The 20,392-nt window shown below is 50.7% G+C and overlaps 1 pseudogene across 1 annotated transcript; it reads right to left on the reverse strand.

Moving 5' to 3' along the window:
- Window positions 1–385: 385 nt before the first annotated feature.
- LOC146374149 (cullin-9-like) lies at window positions 386–20,304 on the reverse strand (annotated as a pseudogene). The gene is made up of 40 exons (XR_014802166.1): window positions 20,272–20,304; window positions 18,946–19,087; window positions 18,687–18,874; window positions 18,150–18,336; window positions 17,853–18,065; window positions 17,617–17,776; window positions 17,211–17,412; window positions 16,944–17,134; window positions 16,673–16,869; window positions 16,440–16,588; window positions 16,274–16,362; window positions 15,958–16,063; window positions 15,660–15,887; window positions 15,480–15,570; window positions 14,837–15,008; window positions 14,650–14,755; window positions 14,476–14,571; window positions 14,230–14,405; window positions 13,679–13,806; window positions 12,989–13,174; window positions 12,707–12,740; window positions 7,638–7,770; window positions 7,378–7,560; window positions 7,136–7,293; window positions 6,863–7,061; window positions 6,636–6,789; window positions 6,399–6,544; window positions 6,171–6,297; window positions 5,892–6,097; window positions 5,592–5,812; window positions 3,791–3,908; window positions 3,448–3,696; window positions 3,229–3,369; window positions 3,007–3,156; window positions 2,373–2,536; window positions 2,187–2,280; window positions 1,986–2,060; window positions 1,606–1,716; window positions 1,402–1,519; window positions 386–1,321 (listed from the first exon to the last, which is right to left on the reverse strand). The product of XR_014802166.1 is annotated as a cullin-9-like (transcript).
- Between the last annotated feature and the right edge of the window lie 88 nt (window positions 20,305–20,392).

Raw genomic sequence — 20,392 nt, forward strand, 5'->3', positions numbered from 1 at the left:
GTTCCACAGGGTTCAGTGCTAGGACCAATTCTGTTTACATTATACATGCTTCCCTTAGGCAGCATCATTAGAAGACATAGCATACATTTACACTGCTATGCAGATGACACGCAGCTCTATCTGTCCATGAAGCCAGATAACACACACCAATTAGTTAAACTGCAGGAATGTCTTAAAGACATAAAGACCTGGATGGCCGCTAACTTTCTGCTTCTTAATTCAGATCAAACTGAGGTTATTGTACTCGGCCCTGAAAATCTTAGAAATATGGTATCTGATAAGAGATTTTTTAGTTGACTTCATTTGCCTTTCTAATAACTTTTCTCTTCATAGTATCTAACCAGATTCATACTCTGGATGGCATTACCTTGGCCTCCAGTAACGCTGTGAGGAACCTTGGAGTCATTTTTGACCAGGACATGTCCTTCAACGCACATAATAAACAAATATGTAAGACTGCTTTCTTCCATTTGCGCAACATCTCTAAAATTAGAAATATCCTGTCTCAGAGTGACGCTGAAAAACTAGTTCATGCATTTATTACTTTAGTAACGTTCCATGAAACAGACTTATTATGTAAGTTTTCCTCAGTTCTCATATATTAGGGTGCAAATACAGCAGAATGCTGATGGGTACAAAACAAGAATGGCACAAAAAATAATTACAGAATAACAGTGGGAGTGCCAAGTATCCTAACCCCGTCTCTCACCTTGTACCGCGCCCCAGGACACTGGGATGTGGATCTTGTGGTTAGTGGACGACCTGAGGAAGTCACGACCTCACAGGTGAAACCTGCAGGGCTCTAGAGTGCGACCAACAAACAGGAAGTGGTCACGTCAGGACGTAGAAATCTTTTTTTAAACTCAGAGCTCGTGCCTGATTTTGACCCTCGCCTGCTTCCATACTCTGAATGGAAATACACGAAGTGAGATACAGAAGTGAGAAAGCGGGTGCAGCTGTGTTCGGATGAAGGAGGACGTCTGTCCCAGCGCCCTCGCAGACGTCCTGAGGTGGCGTTGGATGGCGGTGCAGAGGGTGCGGGGGTCACGGCGGCAGCTCCGTGATGCGGGCTGAGGTGCGTTCCCAGTTCTGTCATCAGAGCCGTGACGCTCGTCGGCTCACCAGCTCGTTTTCAGTTTGCTCTCAGGTCGGTCTCACGTAGACCAAACTGGTTCTGGAGCGAGTACCTGGGTGGAGTGCTGGAGGATGGCGAGGAGGCGCTCCTGGATGCGGCGGATCAGCTCGAGTCCAGTGTTCAGGTGTTCGGGTTTCAGCAGCCGCACGCACGAGGCCAGGTTGGTGCACTGCAGCAAAGTCTCGTCTGAGGAGAGAAAACCAGCAGACACACCAGTGAGACCAGTTCACACAGGCCTGACGAGGGTCAGAGGATCGGAGCCTCACCCAGCAGGATCTGCAGAGCGTTGGTGTGCAAGTCCAGAGCCTCGGTCTGCTGCTCCATCACGTCCATCTTCTCTGTCTCCTGGTTGTAGTACCTGTACACGCAGGAGTAGGCCAGCACCTGCAGACAGAGCGGAGGGCACAGTAAGGACCCGCTCCGACCTCAGCGGGAGCGGCTGAGGAGGAAGAAGACGACGGGGAGGATACCTTCCGAGCCTGAGCGAAGACTTTACAGGCGTCGATGACGAAGGTCAGAGACTTCATCTGCAGAGCCTCATTGATGGACGACACTTTGTTCTCCAGGTTGATGGCAAAGTCCTGCAGACACACACACACACCACCCGGTCTGTCAGCTACTTCACTGTGTGATTAAATACAGCGGCAGCCTTAGCCTGGAGCTATCCACAGTATTTTCAGAACCCTGACCCCTGAGCTGGGCCGGGGGTTTCAGCAGATGCAGGTGTGGGGTTCATTTGAAGCGCCTACATCACCTTGAGTTATCGCATTGACAAATTTATACTTATGCGCTCTTCGTACTGACTGCACGGCCTGTAGCGGGCCACAGCGGTGCTCTTTGATGGTCATACCTTGGCCTGATGGTGGAAGGTGCATCTCTCGTTGTAATCCTGGAACTTCTTCTCCTGCCGCGCCGCTTTACTCACCTGCAGACAGATAACACCTTTAATGCCAGCAGCTCACCACAGCTGTCCATAAGGAACACAATGTTCACACTGTTTGCTGTTCTGATTGGCTGACTTGTGTAGTCACATGACAGCATGTGGACCAACCATGGCAGAGCAGTTGTAGGAATCTTTGTGTGTTGGTTTCCATGGTTTCAGGCAGCGCCAGCAGAAGCCATGGTTACATTTGGCACAGGTCATACTGAAGAGAGAGGTCATTGACATCACCGTTACCAGCACGTCTGTGCGCGTGCGTGTCTGTGTGTGTGTGTGTGTGTCTGTGTGCGTTCGTACTGCAGGCAGCCTTCGTTCTTCTCGATCTGAGCCTGGCAGCTCGGGCAGCGTTTGGAGATGAGCTTGGCGAGGTGTTTGCTCTGAGCCTCCATGCTCATCCCTTCGTAGTAACCGCCGTCGTCCATCCACTGGGACATGTGACTGCAGCTCGCTGGGTAGTGTGCCTGCAGGAGGGGTGGGGGCAGCGGTCGCATGTTTACATATCTGGCCTTTAAACAGTTTAACGCAGCAGCGGTCACCCGAAACCCAGGTGCTGCGACTCCAACACACAGACTGTATAGAGAAGATGGACATGCACCCACTGGTTTCTGTGCTTCGTTTGGTGCGATGAGCAAGAAAGTCACCTGACTATGGAGCCGCTCACTCATTGGCTAACGGGATTTGACTGACAAAGCATCCGCCAACAAGGATGCTCTGCATAATCTTCATGTTTTATTCAGTTAGACCTGGGAGGACCAGATCAGGTGACCAGGAGACTTTAGCCAATCAGACGTCTCGGGAGATTTGTCCCCTGCTTGAGACTAGGCAGAATGCAGGTTTAGGTCATCTTTTTATACAGTCTGTGGTAAAACAAGGTTCCCGTGGGAACTACAGCTTCACCTATAAACTGAAAGCATGTAAGGTGACCTCTGACCTCGGGGAAGTTGCAGCTGAAGCAGGAGGACCAGCAGCACTTTGAGAAGGTCGCCATGTTGCAGACGATCTGATCGCAGCCCTGAGGGTTGGTGCACCACGTCAGGTTGGAGCAGCACTCCACGTAGCCTCTGAGCAGGGCGTTCTCATACTGCGGAGAAGGAGGAGCTTAACACCCATAGACGAGACAGGCAAACCTGAGGGTGGTCAGGTGGTGTGTTACCTTGGCAATGGTGTCCTTGTCAGTGAGGACGCTGAGGAAGAACTGGGAGGTGGGCTGAGCCTGGCAGTCTGTGATTGGACAGTTGCAGTTCATGATCAGGTTCTGCTCGATCCTCGCCGTCAGGTACTCCTGCCAGCACGACTGCACGACACACACACACAGACAGTCAGACTCCTGCCACGTCCACAGCAAACATCAAGAACTGAGAGCGGCGCTGACCCTGCAGCAGTAGTGCATGCAGCTCAGCGAAGGCACCAGCTCCATGCCGCAGCTCCACGGGCTCAGGCACACTGGGCAGGTGGAGGCGGGGCTCGGCGGCGTCTGAGGGTTCAGGACCTTGAGTCCGGCGGCCACGATGATGGCGTCAGGGTCGTCGGTGTACCGCTGCACCAGCAGGTCCACGTTCCACTTACAGTGAATGAGGAGGTGCTCGGCCCGGTCCAGGTCCAGACTCAGCGTCCCCGCAATCTGAGAGGACAGAGAGGTCATCTAACGCACCTGAGGGGGTGGAGACTACGCCCCATGAACCCCTGACCTTACATACGCCTATGCAGCATCTCACCTGTTGAACCGTCCTCTGCATCAGCTGACGAACTTCATCCTGCGTCATCGTGCGACCCATCGAGAAAAGAACGGTATCAAGAACGCCATCCTCAAACCGCCGCGGCACAGGCACCAGACTGCAACACACACACACCTGGAACACTCACACACTGCAGGAGGACTCTTTGATAATCAATGAATACGATTATTTTTTAGTTAATGTATCAGTTTCAGACTCTCCAAACTGGTGCTTTTACTTTGAAAACTCACCTGGTTTAATACAGGTAACACTGACTCACTGCCCCCTCCTGTGGCACACAGTGGTATTGCACCTCGCTCACATCGGTGTTTAACATTCAATCTTAGTTCAGTTTTTATTTCACAGTGAAGAAAACTGGGAGTCATTTCATTGAATGGCTAACAAACATAAAAACCAAAACGCCTCCAGCTCCAGACCATTTAACAGATGACACCGAGACAGTGCCCCCTGCAGACCAGTCTGTCAAATTTACACTGTTTAAAAAAGTAAAGGCGTTTGTGAAGGTTTACGTTCTTTTGAAAGTCTCCGTCTCTGATGGCTCCTTTGTAAAGACTACGACTGTTTGTGTAACCTGTGCTGGAACAGGAGTGTGCGCCTCCACCGACTGCATGGCAGTGTGTGTAATACCTGTATTCATCATGTGCGCTCCTCACGCTCATTATTATTCAGTTTCTGGTCCTGACATGTTTTGTCTCATTGTTATCGCCCTCACCGACTCTCATAGTCAGAGGAACGTGGAAATGACCCACGGTCTGACAGCAGCAGCGTCTGTCCATCGTTTCATTCTGCCGCCTCTCTCATTCGCGGCGCTGTCAAACGTAAGGGCCGAACCGGAACATGTGCAGCTGATAAACAGCTGAAACCAGCCGCTGCAGGAGAGCAGCTCAGGTCCCGATAACCTCAGTTTAACGTGGACGTGAAGCGCTACACGCAAAGCCTCATTTACCCCACGGAGCCCCGCCCTCAGACACTGACGCAGGTGCAACTCTGTCTGTGAACCTGGGTTGAAGAAATAACAGCTTCAAGACAACGACATCATAATGTGCCAACCACACAACGTCATGCGCCAACCTGACAGAAGATGGCGCTACGCCTGTTTTTAAACCCAGGTTCACAGCCAGCGTTACAGCTGTGTGAGAGCCTGAGGGCTCCGTGGGCCTGCGTGTAGCGTTTCACGTGCTCTTTAATCCAACGATGACTTGTACGCACAGAGACGAGCTCTGAAGAATCACTGCAGCTCAGTTTGATCCTCATCAGTTTATTTGTCAAAGGTTTGCTCGTTAATCAGCATTTTAAATCAGAACAAACAAAATCAGCGTTTAAACTTCATTTTCTTCTTCTCTTTAAAGTCGAGTTCGGATTTGGTGTGATGTGAACAGATGTCAAAGGTCAAACAATATTTACAATATCGTGTCTGATCCATTTCAGCAGCTTCGTTTCACAGACGTCCGATTTCTGATCGATCGGCCGATCAGATAAACGTTGAGCCGATCAAAATCAATCGAAATTTACAGCCCATTCGAGTCTGTGGCCTCGTTTGAGGCTGGCAGACCGCCGCAGGCCCCAGCACCGCCCTTTTCTACAACTGCATTCCTATTGGATGATAATAAAGACAAAGTGCTATAAAAAAAAAAAAGCTCACGTGAGTGAATAAAATAAAGTCAAAGAAGAAGAAATGAGAATTGTTCTGGTTCAGAAACGCCGTCTGTAAAACAAAGGCGGGGCTTAGCTGAGACTGACAGACTGAACCCACGTGTGAAGTCAGAGGTCGCGGTCACACCTGATGTCGGCCCTGCTGAAGGAGAACTGGGCCTGGCCCTTCTGCGGCGTGAACGGGTCCTCGGGGACGAACTCCACAATGTGCGGGTTCTCGTCGTTGCGGCGGATGCAGCCCTTGCTGATGACGCGCATGATGCAGGATAGGACATCGCTGGTGCTGCAGCTGAAACGGCCCGAGCCCGGCGAGCGCGACGCCTCCTGCTTCTGACACGAGTCCAGCACCTGAAAGAGAGCGGCGCAGGTCAGAGCCTTGACATGCCACCACGGGCTTTTATTTTGAAGGAGGCAGGCAACCTCTGACCTTGAAGACGAGGTTGTCGATATGCATCTCCTTCTCCTGCTTCATGATGTGGATGATCAGGCAGTAGATGTAGTTCCTCTTCCTCTCCAGTGTGCCCGCCGCGTCCTCGTCCACGTTCAGATACGTCTGTTTGGGCAGCAGCCACACGGACGCTGGCGCGCCCTCCTGGCTGCGAGACGCCACCTGCTCGTTCAGCTGCAGCACACCTGATGCAAAGAGATGCAAAGTCAGAAAAGACGGACAGCGGTGCTGACACACGCCGTGTGAGGCGGGTCTGACCTCGGGCGGGGTCGTCCGGGTGGCTGCAGGACAGCAGCCCGCCCTCGCCAATGAGAGGCAGCAGAGCGTGCAGCAGCACGGTGGCGGAGAGGCCACTTGCCTGCAGCAGAGCGTCAACTCGAACCTCCTGCAGACGCACAGAAACACAAACATCACACGCACATCAAACTATGCACTCACTCCTCCAATGCCACAAACGTGGCGGGCAGCGAGACCACGAGGAGCTACCTGCTGGCTGTTGAACTGCAGCAGCACGAACATCTGCAGCGTAGAGACGTGCAGCGTCCAGCCGCCGAACTGCAGCTCGGCGTGCCCGAGCCACGTCCACTGCACCCGCCGAGGCTTGGAGTGGCTCAGACCGTATATGGACTGACCTGCAGACAGGAAGTAATATCCGTCAGTTAGCGTGAGGTAATACTGGTTGCTGTTGGAAATAGGGATGCTGATGTGGGTGGAGGTGCTCACTGTGGGTGTAGAACTGGGTGAACTGGTTCAGGTAGGAGCAGAGCTCCAGGGGGAGGTGCTTCGCCGGCTCGTCCAGGTAGCAGAGTGAAGAGACGGCCCAGCAGCGCGGCGACAGAACCAGGACCTGGACCTCCGCCTCCGCCTCCTCCATCACCTGCAGAAACAAGGACACACAATGAGACCCTGCAGGCAGCGATGGGTACCTTGGGGCGGGGCAGACATGCAACCTGGTCGTGCTCCTGCAGGCTGCGGTGCAGCTGCTGCAGCCGGTACAGGTGGAACTCCTGCTGCAGCTCGGACGACTCGCTCAGGTTCTTCAGCATCTGCTGCGGGAAGCGGCTCGGGAAGCAACTGCCGATCTGCTCCGCCACGGCGTGCTCCAGCCACACGTTCCCCTGAGCCAGCAGCCGGTCACCCAGGTAGTACCTGCACAGAGCGAGAGACGGTGAGCGTTAGAAACGCGGGACGCTCGGCGCAGCACGGTGCTCGTGTGATCGCACCTGTAGAAGTGCTCGAAGGTGCTGGCGAGCTCCAGGCCTGACAGGAAGAGCATCGGCTCCAGAAACTGCTGCAGCCGCTCCAGAGTCTCCACACAGCCGGATGCCATGCCGCTCGCCTGGATCATCTGATCGATGTACTGAGCGAAGCGCTCGCTCACCTGCGTGCAGCAAACACAACAACGTCACACCGTGCACCGAGAACACGAGAGCTTGGACGGATGCGCAGCGGCGCAGGCACTCACGTGCATAGCTCTGAGGATGGAGAGCTGCAACAGGGCGGCGGAGAAACCGTGCCGCAGGGCTAGGACGAAGGCGGTCTGCTGGCCAAAAAGCTCCTCCATGGTGTTCTTCAGCCGAAGGTAGAGCCGCCGATATCGCTCCACGAAGTCCGGCAGAGTGCAGCTTGCCTCCAGGAACTTCTTCACCTGAGGGGAAGGAGTCACGTTTAGCTCATTAGCATCTAAACCCTCAAACAGGAAACAACACTGAACAGCTGACTCACCTGGCGTTGTACCACTCCCTGCCAACAGAGGGCGATGCCCGCGATGCTGCTGCTGCTCTTCACTTTGGGTTTGGCTGAGGACGATGAGGAGGAGGAGGTGGAGGCGGCTGCGGAGGCCTCTTTTTTCTTCCATCTGCAAGAAGACGACATTTCAGACGTCGGATTTGGGGAGCGCATGCTCGCCGGCGATGAGTGACGGGGAGGTGAGATGAGAGCGCGGTAGCCACAAACGAAAAGTGAAGCCGAGCGTCGGTCCTTCTTTTCCCACTGAAAAGAAACTGCGTCAGGGACTGACAGGAAGTAAACAAAGAGCGGCCCAACTGAAGGAAAACGAGATGGAGGACAGGCTTGTCTGAAGGAAGCCGAATGTTTCAGTCGGTTCAGATGAGGACGAGGAAGGTCGCCGGGCGCCGCCTGCTGGAGGCGTTTCTAACAAAAACGGGTGCTTTTGGGCTGCCTGTCAGACTCCTCCCCCAGCATCAGCAGCTACAAACATCATGTTTCAACAGCCAGCAGGGGGCGACACCAGCTTCCTGCCCTCATGTGGACGCATGAAATGTCAAAGCGTAAAAACCAAACTAACAGGGTCCGACTGCAACGCCTCCGCCCTCTCAGGAACGTTTTAATCGCCTCTGCTGGTGAGGAGGGGGTACTGCACCAAAACAGAGCGCCATGCCACCGTTTAAAAACCGGAGGGTTCACTTTAAATCCGACTCACAAACGCACCACAAACAACAAGCTTCACCTCCTCTCAGTATGTTCTGATCTGACGGACAAACAGGAACAGGCGATTGTTCAATGCTGCGAGTCTTTGATGTTTCCTTTGTGAGGTTTTAAACAGCAGACGTGTAAATTCAATGCAAATATTTGATCTATTCGTAACACAGCTGTTCACACCGAACGCATCACTGTGCACAACGAATGTGTGGCATTTATTTTTCAGATCAAGGTTGATGTTTCAGATACGTATAAACACATCTGACCAATCAGATGTATAAACACATCGGATTGGTGCTGTTGCTCAAAACGCACGCCGGTGCTGAAGACAAACAGTGACACCGACCCGTTTTACCGCAGACGTTCACCTACACCTGCTCAGTGTCACTCAGGTGCCAACAGGAGCTCAAACTGCTGACATCCTGAACGTCTTAAAACCATCACGAACACCCTGAAACATTAAGAAACCAGCGTGAAACCATCCAGCTTCAGCTGCAGGATCAAACCAGGAACTCCTCACTGCTGCTGCCTGCCTACAAGAGCTGCATGAACCCAGAATCTGTTTCTTCCTTTTCTGGTTTAGTAAAGTTGCGACCAGCTCGTCATCGCTTCATGTCGATTCCTTTTTTTGTTTTTGACGACGCGCTCGGCGAGTGCAGGTCACAGAGCAGTTCACATCCCGAAAATATTGAATTTTGTGTCGATTTCTTGCAACACGTTCACTGTGACGGCCTGGAGGTTCCCGACAGTCATGCTGAAGTCTTTAACCCTCTGGGGTCCAGCGTGTAATTGGCTGTTTTTGATTCTACCTCTATATTTCACCTTTAAAAACTGTTTATCTTGCCTTGTTTGGTATCATTATTTTCAGCACCACCTCAGATATTTTTTGAGGTTATTTTTTCATTTTGACTATATTAGCACAATTGATCTAAATTCAGACAAAAAATTCAAAATCAGAGTAGAAAAAAGTTATATTTTACTCTAAAACCCACAAACATGTTTAACGAATCATTTTCATAACTTGAAATGCAAATAGAAATTATACATTTCTAAAAATTATGCACAAGTTTTGCAAACAACAAAGTTATATGGTACTATTTACCTAAAAATGCAGCCAAGGCCTCAGGCGTGTCTTATATAACCATTTACATCTATTTACAGAACAATCAGGTGTTCTGCATCAAATGAGAAGGCACACAAATTATTTGTGCCTGTCCAATAAACTAGTTTGTGTTCAGTATAAGACAGAGGAGAACACCACAGGCCTAAACCCTGCAGGTCTGACAGCAGGAGGTGCATCAGTCCAGTTTACACTGGAATCTGCCTTTGACGGCTTTTTTGGAGCAAATATGAAATTCAGCAGTATAACTGACACACAATATAAAACAATGACTACACAACACACTAACTACAGCCTCCAAACACGCTAAACGTCACTAATCATTTTTTGATTGGCTGACATGGTAAACTAACACCAATAGGGAAGGGCTGTTTTTTCTGTTTGCTAGCGCTGTCCGTGAAAATGCCGTTTTTGCCGTTCTTCCCGCTGTAAACTGTTTTGTTCAGAAAAAACATCGCGTGTATTTTTTATCATAACTCTGGTTTTACGTGGCCCATCGACACAATTCAAAAACTGCTGTATAGTTTGACATCTGCACTTTCGACTAGAGCTGGGCGATAGAACGATAACGATATGTATTGCGAAATAACTTTTTCTCGATAGAAAAATTAAACTATTGCGATAGGCCTCACCGCTCTTGTCCTCTTAAAAAAAAAAAAAAAGAACAGCCAATCCAAATTAACTAGCGCAGAGCCGAACCAATCACAGCCACAGCGTCACGTCACGTGACTTGTTACGTACAGCACAAGTGCCAAGCCGCACACGTGTATTTGTTTGGGAAGCAGCCAGCCGCCGTGCCGCCCGGGTAATGGAGGAAATGAGTGTGCTGACTAGAGAAAAATCAACCGAGAGCGTGACCGAAGGTTACCGAAGAGAAAACAGATGATGGTTCCAATGCCGGAGAGACTGTTGAACGGAAGAGCCATAGAAGTTCCGTAGTGTGAAGGTATTTCGGCTACTTCAAGTCTGACAAAAAACAGAGTAGCGTGCACTGTAAATTGTGCCGAAAGCAAGTCTGGAAATACAATAAACTGGTGCATGCTCAATCTCTGACTGGAAGCGCTAATTCGTCATTCGGCTTTTGTCAGACTAACGTAACTGTTAAAACTGTTTGAAAAGCTAAGCTATACAACAAGGAGAGATTGAGAATTTCCTTTTAGTTCTCAGTTTATTTGATATTGACAAAAGTTAGTCAATTTTGTCTGTTCTTCTGTAAAACAAACTAAGATTTATTTTTAGAATTAATATTTTGTTTCTAAGTGGAATTGACAATTTAGTAGCCTGTTTTGTTTGTTCTGTTTTGAAACTTAAACGCTTTAGCAGCTGCCTTTTGTGTAGTTTGCAATATTTGCCTTTATTTATCTGAAAAAGTCTCATGTTCCTTAACCCTTTAAGACCTACCATAGAACAAAGTCCGCCAGAGCTTATATTATATTTTTACATGCTGTAGTGCCATTTTTGGGAGCATTTCAACTTGATATACATCAATACAACCACTATAGCCCAGATTTTAATAATATGTCTGCATTAAGTGCATAGTAATTACATAAATTGCAAAAAAGTGCAATAAACTACAAAAAAATTGAAAATCGTTTTTGTTTTTTTAACATATATTTCTAGTTAGAGAAATTTAAGAGGCTTATCCCTCAAAACTGTAAATACAAAAAAGTTGCACAAAATAGTTTCTTACCACAGGAAATTTGTTTTGAGTGTCTTCATAGTTTTATTTTTGAAATACACCAATTTTTATATACTGCAGGAAAAACCAAAATAAATATTATACTGCAAATTTGCAAAAAAGCAGCATATGAATCAAAATAAACTATTTCCAGCAGTGCAATATGAGTCCTAAGCATCCCAGAAACGACACAGAAAGTCATAAAGTCAAAGAAAACTTTTAAAAACACCAGAATAGGCTCATGAGGCCCTGATGGTAAAAAACTACATTTCCGCAAAAATAACGTCACTTGCGGTTTCGGGCAGGTAATGGCGGACATGCAATCATTCGCGCTGACGTCTATTCCAACGTAGCAAGTGTTACAAACAGCTGATCGGATCGGCAAAGCGTGTTTCTGGAATATTATGTTTTTGTTGCTGCAAGCGCTTTTTATGCAGTTTTTGCAAAGCTATATGTGGAAGGAAACTGTGACCTAGGACAAGCTGATGGCACAAGATGTAAGTACAACTCCTCCGGTTTCATATGCAAAAAAAATTATTGCGCTAGCTTACGTGGTTGCAGAGCTACCGGGATTTAAAAATAGTTACGCAAAACAGAGCGTGCCCGCTCTGACCGGCTTTAAAGGGTTAAGTACATCTACCCTGTTGAACTTATTATGGGAAATAAATATTTAAATCAAAACAACCTGTTGATTATTTCACATTTTACTTGTGAGCAACGGCACATTTAAATCTTACAAATATAGTTATTTGGCTTATATCGTGATATATATCGTTATCGCCTGAAATGAAAAAAACATATCGTGATATGAAAAAATCTTATATCGCCCAGCTCTACTTTCGACCCAAGTTGAAATTGAGACTCAGAGTCGCTGCATCTTGTAGCTGTGTCGTCTTAAATTGGTCATGTGATTTTGACGAACCGGGGTGTCCGTCGACCCCAGAGGTTTAAGCTCCGCCCAATCATCAGCTCTGTGGGATGTTTGAATGCCGACAATGATAACTAAAAGGACGACACGAGATCACTGTTTTTATGGAGACTGAAATCTTTTTAAACTCTCCCCATGACCGACCTGCGACGGCGTCCCCGTGGCCTGAATGGTGGGCACTCACCCTCAGAAGGCGTCAGGTTGAGTCTGCGTTTTCTTTTGTTCGGGATGAAATACGACGGCGTTACGGTCCAACCCGGAGATGGCGGACGAGCTTGCGTTTTGCTTTTCTTTCAACGGCAGGAAGAAAAGTGAGATCGGTCCGACTCATGCCGACCCTGACGTGCACTTTGACCCCTTGGACCTTCAAGCCCAGCTGTTTTTTTGGAGTCACAGGTGAGTGTGAAGCACGGCTGACATCAAGCAGCCATCATCACCCTCACTGTGAGGTCACTTAAACTGTCCTCACAGTCACCGTGACAACGGCAGACTCAGACAGGATGGCAGATCTGAGACTGCGGTCGAGGTCAGATAAGAACGCTCGACCTGATTGGCTCAGAGAGGAGGAGGGAGGAGGAGCGCAGCTGGACCCTGAAACAGACGTGGCCTCTGAACTTTGCTCTTACTTACTCTTCAGCTCTTTGATTCTGTTGAGACCTTCTGGAGACAAAATAAACTCCTTTAAGTTATTAGTATCCACAAAGGGTCAAAGGTCAGCTTTTAAACACACATTGCTCCTGAAACAGAACTTCCTGTTTGTATCATCAAAGATCCTCTGACCCCGACCACCACTGACACCTAAAGACAAACTAATGCACTTTAATCCCAGGATCAGACAAACCCAACAGGAAGTCAGAAAAACACGAGGAAGCTATCACAAAAAAAGCCACGAACATGCTCCGACTCACTGGATTTGACGGGCGGTTTGAGCTCCTCGCCGTCCACTTGGCTCGTGTCCACGTGGACCAGCAGGTGCGTGAGCCACCTCACTCGGGAGTTAAAGATGGTGGCCTGACTCTTACAGCGGCGAGGCGCCTCCGAGTTATCCAGATATTCACTGAGCAACCAGGACAGAGGGCTGCACGCAGAGGATTCTGGGAACACACAGACATCGGGCCGACAGACGGTCCGCTTTAACGAGGTCATAAAATAAAACATTAGAATTCAATAATTAATAATCTAATCAACGAGGACGACCTGCGGCTGTAACGGGAAAGGAAACCATGTTTCTACAGACATGAATCCAAACGCTTTGATCAAATCAACAAACACAGAAAACTAACCTCAAAATCTCCGACAGACATAATACAGCAAGACAACGTGAACAACTACACACAAAAACCACAAAAGATGTATTCATGAAGACACCTGTGTGTGTGTCGCTGTGTGTGTGTGTGTCTGTGTGTGTGTCGCTGTGTGTGTGTGTGTCTCTGTGTGTGTCGCTGTGTGTGTGTGTGTGTGTCTCTGTGTGTGTGTGTGTGTCTCTGTGTGTGTGTGTGTCTCTGTGTGTGTGTGTGTGTGTCTCTGTGTGTGTCGCTGTGTGTGTGTGTGTGTCTCTTTGTGTGTCGCTGTGTGTGTGTGTGTGTCCCTGTGTGTACCTGTGATGCTGTGAATGACAGGGGTGATCAGAGCCTCCCAGCAGGTTCGACGCAGGGCTTCGGCCTCCTTGGCGTGCGGCAGGAAACGATCGGCAAACATCTGCTCATGTCTTAGAGCGCTGTTCAGTCTAACCACACACACACACACAGACACCAGTTTTTCCAGATACTTGTACTTGACTAGATGCAGTAACAGAGTACTTACTAGTACTCTAACAGTATTTTCAGTGAGTAGTTGTACTGCAGCCGTTCATCGTCACGACTGAAACGCCGTTAGAGCGGCTTGGCGAGTTTCTCGTGGTTGCGCAGACACGCTCACAGCGAGCTGGACTGTCATTGGACACGCCCACAGTCTGAGTACATGTGAACGGTTTGCATGTAAAACTTTGTGCTCTAACATTTCCTGCAGGCTTCTGCGTCCATTACAGAAAACATCATCTTTGCTTTCTGACACGCTGTACTTTACAGTACTGTCACGTCATTTTAATAGTATTTCCTGCAGTACTTGTACGTGCTAGAGAGCGGCAGTACTCTGTATGCAGTATTCATACTTGTTGAAGAGCTGCAACAGCTGCGTCTTGTCCTCCATCACCTCCTGACACCAGGTGTGGGCCTTGGTGCTGTAGAACAGGTAGGTCCGGCAGCACAGCTGCTCCTTGAAAACGGGCCAGAACGTCGGCTTCGGACCGAGAACCTCGAAGCCGTGGACGCGGGTGTCGACACCGCCCTGTGACAGAGAGGGAGGGGTCAGCGAGAGGACGGGAAGGTGAAGGAAGCTGACGTGAACTCGGTCTGACCTTCTGGCACCGCTTGACCCTGATCTGGACGATGGGCCAAAACCGGGTCATGTTCTCCAACAGAACCACGCGGCTGGCCGACGGCGGCACGTTCACCTGCGGAGATGCAGACGAGACGGGTGAGGGAACGCTCTGAGCGAGCGCAGCACGAATTGTATGGAGACTCGCACTCACCGTGTTGAGCTCCGTGTTGATGTTGGTGGGCTCGTCTCCCCCCAGGACCAGAATCCGGGCCGCCATGTAGCTCGAGTCCTCGCTGGCCACCAGGATGGCGAGTTGCCTGAGCGGAGACACAGACTGTCAGGTGTCAGCATTACCCGAGTGGCGGAAGGAGACAGCGAGGAGCTGGGGTCCCGCCTACCTGATGATGACGCCTCTGTGCATGAAGATGTTGATGAAGTGCGAGCCAGTGCCGCCGTTGGACTCCCAGTAGGTTTTCGGGTTCTTGTCGGTCAGCTTGTTCACTCGATGGTGATTGGACGACACCTCCACCTTCTCGAAGCATTTGTCCGCCTTCAGCTCCGCGCTGGACCCTGGACGCAGCACAGACAGTTAGAAGCACACCTCCCCCAGTGCGCCAACAGCCCCTCCCACTGCAGATTTAAGGTAGAAAACCACCACCGGAGGGCAGCGTGAAGCGGCTCTGCTCACGGAGCTCAGCGAGCTGTGAAACCAGAGCGACGCCGATTATCAGCAGCCTTTGAGGAAACACACCACCTGATGCCATCCTCCACCTGTGACACTCAGGGCTGGATTTAAATCAGCACCAACAATAACACACACACTGTATATAAAAGATGGACATCTGTTCTCCAACCTACGGTGAACACTGAGGGGGCGGCTCTGACTGTCACACTGCATGCTCATTGGTTACTGAGACGTCAGTCATGAGCGAGCTAAGCCCGTTTCGCACGGCAGCGGGTGGCTGCCACGCCTGACACTCGACCAGGATTGGACGTTCACTATTCTTTTGTTTTGCGGTGAAACGTCAGGATTTAACCAACCTTGGCACAGATTCCTGAGAAACACGTCGAAGAAGGGAATGTTGATTGGCTGGTGGCTGCGGCGGTGCTCCTCGATCTGCCCCAGCACCATCTGACAGGAAACGGGAAGACGTTGCTTTACGTTTGCTTTCAACCGAGCCAGGATCGTCTCCAGGTGACAGAAGCCCCACCCCCGTGTACCTGGATGCATCCTGCGAGGACACTGGTGGTCATCTTCTTGTAGAGGCTGGCGTACTTCTCGCAGTCGGTGATGAGGCCTCGGAGCTCGGTGACCAGCAGCAGGTTGGTGCTGTGCTTGTCCAGCGCCTTCACCAGCGCCTCCTTGGTCCCCAGGCGGCACATGACCACGGCGTAGTCTTTGTTCAGAGACGCCAGCCGGTACAGGAAGCGGATGAAGAGCTGCACCACCTGCGGGAGGAAGCGGGAGGTTAGCGGATGTTGGCAGCTTTACCTGTGAGTGCGCTCGGAGCTAGCTGACCTCTCTGTCATTGATGAAGGCCGTCATGGAGGACAGGCAGGGCTCGATGCTCTCGTGCCACGGCAGCACGTCCTCCTGGTAGTTGTCCAGGAACTTGTTCAGGATCCTGCGGGAGCGTAAAGAGCCAATCAGACAAGAGCATCCTCATCAATATTAAACATATTACATCCACTCAGGAAGAAGCTGCACAACGTGACTGAGCTATAAACGTGTGGCGGCGGTGGGAGTGCACACCCCTTTACCAGCACCTGTTGCACCTGAACACAGCATTTTGATCAATCATCATCAAGGTGAGCAGGGTCAGAGGTCAGCATACCTGAGGATGGACAGCTGGACGGCCCGATCGCCTCGGTGCTGCTCAATCAGACGGTCCAGGTCCTGGTAGGTGTCCCGACTGTGAGTCACCTGCACGGAGACAAGACCCGGGGTTAGAAAACACACCTGCGGCGCGTGCACGTGTGCTCATGCGTGCGTCACATCACCTGGCTGCGCTCCTCCTCCAGCTGTGAGGCGTCGTCACACAGCAGCTGCTCCAGCGTCTGGATCACCTCCTTGGTGGCCGTCATCTCCTTCAGACTGACGACCAGCATCTGCAGCTCCGTGTCCTTGAAGTCGAGCTGCTCGCGGCTCTCTGAGCGCGCAGGTTAACGAGCACGAGTTAAAATTAGCACAAATCTGAATGGACTTTGGCGGGAGTGATCCAAAGCGTGCGTACCTTTGCTCTCCAGCTTGTGCACCATGGAGATGTGGTTGAGCGCAATGATGGCGAGCATGGTCTCGGCACGGGACAGACTCAGACACTTCTTCAGGACGCTGGTGACGTTGCAGGCGACCAGCTGCTCCGCGAGGCTCTTGTGGTTGGAGATGAGCATGATGATGACGAGTAGCCTGTTCCTCACCGACGGCACGCAGCTGCACAGAGAAGGCAGTGTCAACGCGGCGAGCACACGGCGTTAACTGTACTCGCCGACCCAAAAGTCACTCACCCTTTTGTGGTCAGCATGAGGTCGATGGCGGCCGGAATGGCGTCCAGCAGGCCTCTGGAGCCCTCGGGCGTGGCCGAGCCGATGCTGGCAAAGATCTCCAGCATCATCTGGGTGCCTGACTCGGAGAGCGGCGGGCTGCTGCCTACGCTGCGCAGGTCGTGTTTGCTGGCGCCCGTGATGACCTTCAGAGTCTGAGAGGGGGAGGAGCCAGTCAGGAATCATTTCACAGCAAAGCGGCAGATGAGCAATGAACAGAAGTTTTCTCACCGCCAGCGCCAGCTGCTGCACATGCACCACGCCCGAGAACTCCTGCATGCAGGACAGGATGGCTTTGACCCCACCCTCGGTGGCGAAGGAGACCCTCCACTCGTACTTGAGCATGAGGAGGTGGGTCAATCGGAGCGTGTTGACGACCACGTCTTTGGAGGCGGAGCCGAGCAGCTCCACCAGCAGCTTCAGCACTTTGTCCCTATGAGAGTAACACGCCGTCACCTTCTACTTCCTGCCAAACACTATCACAACCAGCGCCCGCCAGCGCAGCAGGTCAAGTTTTTACGGTAACGCCACAAAGAAATAAGGCAATCTGACCGCGTTTGTGACGAGACTCCGCCCACATACCGAGGGTGAAGGTTAACATCGGGACGACACAGGAAACCGTTTGGCGGTGTCTCACCGTACAGTCTGGGCCGAGTCTCTCCTCGTGGTGTCCTTCTCCTGCGCGTCGAGCTGCTGGGCGTGGTCTGAGCTCGACCCGCCCTTCTTCAGGACGTCCACCACCTCCCCCAGCTTCTCCAGCACAGTCTTCTTGCCTTGCACCCATGGGTTGTTAAACACTGCAGGAAGAGAACACAGGTGAGTAACAGCTCGCTCTGATACCTGAACCAAGTCTGGAACAGGCCCCGCCCCCACCTTTCATCTTGTCCTCCAGGTCGTCGGGGTATTTGCTGACGTCCTCTGTGGGTAGGTCACTCTCCGTCTCAGAGTTGCAACAGCCAGAATCCACAGGAAGCTCTTTCTTGGCCTTTTTGGAGATGGAGCCCATCGCTGAGGACGAGGAGGTCGAGGCAGACGAGAAGCCCTGCCCTCCTCCACCACCTCCACCCAGCCCGGACGAGCTTTCAGCTGCAGAGACGCACAAACGAGCACAGTGAGACAAGGGTGTGTCGAGGACGCGCCTTACGAGAGGCGTGTTGTTTGTTTTCTTACCCAGCAGCTCTTCGTCCTCTAGGCTGGCTCCGCCTCTCTTCAGGTAATGTTTGGTGAAGGCGTGGGAGCACAGCAGGTCGCCGAGGCACGACGATGGCAGCTTCTGCTTCAGGTAGTGCAGCAGCTTCTTGGCCACGTCTCCGGGCACCGACAGGCCGATGAGAGACAAGTCGTCCAGCTCCGCCTCCTGAGGACAGACGTGGTGACAAGCAGGCTTTTCAAACCACAAACCCAGATCACATTTCACCGCTCAACGCAGACAAGCCAGGCGGCCGCCGTCCCGCCCTCAGGCTCAGGCTGCTTTGTACCATGTGACTGGGAGGCGCCCTCGCTCACCGTCGCCGCGATAAACTCTGCAGACTGATTTTTATTTTTAGAGAATGTTTCAGCTTCTCGCGCAGCGACTCTTATCAAAGGACATAAGGTGATTTAGCGGCACTCTTATGTCACAGGCAGCTGACGGTCAGGTCCTCTCACCGCAATGATCCGCCTCCCCGCGCTCTGACTTTAAAACTCAAAGACGAAGGGGTCTCCTACCTGGTCGTCGAGGCTCTGCAGCAGGACGCCGTTGACCTCCTGCTGCTGCTTCGGCTCCAGTTTCTTGATGAAGAAGAGGATCTCCCACCACTCGGCTCTGCTCAGAGTGACCGGCTCCATGTTCAGACCCTCGGACAGGTAGGGTAGAGAGTAGAGACCGGGAGGCTTCGAGAAGAAGGTCTGGCTCACTGAGAGAAGAAGAGACGTGCTCAGACTGCGGAGGAAAGCAAAGGAGCAGCGGACGGTGCTCGGCTCTTACCTGCTGAGAGTTTGAGCGTCTCTGTCAGCGAGGAGGCCTTCTCCTGTGTCTCCTTCTCGGCCTGACTGCTGCTGCCGCTGCCCAGGATCTCCACCGTGTGCCAGTGGACCCAGTAAGTCCTGGACAGGGAGTTTCAGTACACCTGAACACAGCAGAGAGCGGGTCAGAAGCAGACTCAGGTTCACGCTGATCCGAGTGCAGTTTCTAACTCATTCAGTTAAGAGCACGAAATGTGGATGCACCTCCGTGTACTCCGAGTGCTTTTATTCTGAAAGTATTCACAGCATTAAGCAAGCAAGCAATTTATTTATATAGCACTTTCAGATCAGCCCCCAGCTGAACACAAAGTGCTGAACACTTGACATGCCAAACATGATACATTGAACATGTTAAAGAATAAGAAAAATAATAATAATAAAAAAAATTAAAATGACATTTAAAACAATAATATTGACACAAATAGCAAAAACAATAATAAAATAGTATAAAATGATAATTAGAATCACATTTAAAACAATAAAATCAGGGTCAGACTGTGTCATAAGCCAAGGAGTAAAAATGGGTTTTAAGACGTGTTTTAAAAGTGGACAGTGAGGGGGCCTCTCTAATGTGCTGGGGCAGAGAAGGCCCCGCCCACTCTGAGCTTCCTCTTGGACCTGGGTACCTCCAGGAGCAGCTTGTCAGCTGACCTGAGAGACCTGGGGGGTGAGTAAGGATGCAGAAGCTCAGAGAGGTAAGTTGGGGCAAGACCGTTTAAGCATTTAAAAATAAACATGAGAATTTTAAAATGAACTCTAAGATATACAGGCAGCCAATGGAGTGAGGCGATGATGGGAGTTATGCGCTCTCTTTTACGAGTTCTGGTTAAAAGTCGTGCAGCAGCATTTTGGACCAGCTGCAGACGAGAGAGAAGACACCGACTAACTCCACAATACAGCACATTACAGTAATCCAAATGAGATGGAATAAAAGCATGGGTTACTGTTTCAAAATGCGGCTGAGATAAAATAGGTCTTATCTTTGCCAAGCGCCTTAAATAATAAAAACTGGACTTGACAGTAGCCCTAATTTGACTGTCTAATTTAAAATCACTGTCAATCTTTAAACCCAGGTTTGTAACAACAGGTTTAAAATACTCTGCCAGGGGTCCCAAATCAATAGCGGAGGTTTCACATGGTCCACTAGGACCAAACAGAATCAGCTCAGTTTTGCATGAATTACAACTTAGAAAGTTTAGGGACATCCAAGATTTAATGTCTTCTAGAGATGCTAGAAGTGGCTTAATAGAGAAGTCATCTTTCTGCTTCAGAGGCAGATAAATCTGACAGTCGTCAGCATAGCAGTGGAAGGATAATCCATGCCTTCTGAGGATGGTTCCCAGGGGCTGTAATTTTTTTTAGTCGCACCACTGAAAAATTTGGTCGCACTCTAGAGCCCTGGTCTAGAG

Source organism: Perissodus microlepis, chromosome 14, assembly GCF_051167445.1.
Source record: "Perissodus microlepis isolate ML-2025 ecotype Zambia chromosome 14, ASM5116744v1, whole genome shotgun sequence".
In the NCBI taxonomy this organism is placed as follows: Eukaryota; Metazoa; Chordata; class Actinopteri; order Cichliformes; family Cichlidae; genus Perissodus; species Perissodus microlepis.